Raw genomic sequence first — 850 nt, 5'->3', positions numbered from 1 at the left:
CAGCTGCTCTCTTGTGCCTGCGGTGAATACGATATTTAGTCTTTCAAGTGTTCATCAAAGCTCGGAACAACAGAGAACAAAAAAAAACCCGTAGCTCTTCCTTTGGCTGTGCGTCTGAGGAACAGAGAGCTTTGCATGGATTTGCACAGCAGAGACTGGCAGAAGCTGAGAGCAAACCAACAAAACTCGCTGTAAACCCACATGAGTTCCGCCTTCAAGTGGAAAACTGGCTGATGTGTGAAGGAAGGTAACCGGCAGTACCTGAAGTGCCCAAACTGCAGTAGATCGGTGTGTACTACCTGCACTGTGAGCACTTTGGAACTGCAAAGTCAACATGTTCAGCATAAGAGTTAGAGACCCGTGCACAAACACACTGATAAATAGAATATGTCCGCTGTTCTTTAAGAAAGTATTGCTTAATTTCAAGATTTTGGGGCCTTTATTTGCAGAGTGAGGGGGAATGACATGCAGCTAAGAAGTAAGGAGGAGTAAACCTCTATATATGGGCGCCTGTCCAGGTGAGCCACCCAGGCGCCCTATTTGAAGTTTTTAAGATGAATCTGCACTGTGCTACTTCTGTCTGTCCATCATCAGTTTCTATGGCTACATACTGGTTCTCGCTGATAGGAACATACAAACCTGAAACATATTCCTAAAGTAAAGACATGAGGCATTTCTTCCCAAAGATGATGGGAAGTTTTCAGGGCAAATGTAGTGGAAAATATTTCAGATTCTGAAAAAGAACAAGCCCCCCAGCCAGAAGGAGCAACCAGGGCAGTAGATACTGAACTCCACTAACTACACTAGATGCACCTTAGCTGGAGGACCAGAAGAAGCGAGGGGGGGGGGG

The sequence above is a fragment of the Etheostoma cragini genome, chromosome 10, assembly GCF_013103735.1.
Source record: "Etheostoma cragini isolate CJK2018 chromosome 10, CSU_Ecrag_1.0, whole genome shotgun sequence".
Classification (NCBI taxonomy): Eukaryota; Metazoa; Chordata; class Actinopteri; order Perciformes; family Percidae; genus Etheostoma; species Etheostoma cragini.
This window is presented reverse-complemented; position numbering follows the sequence as displayed.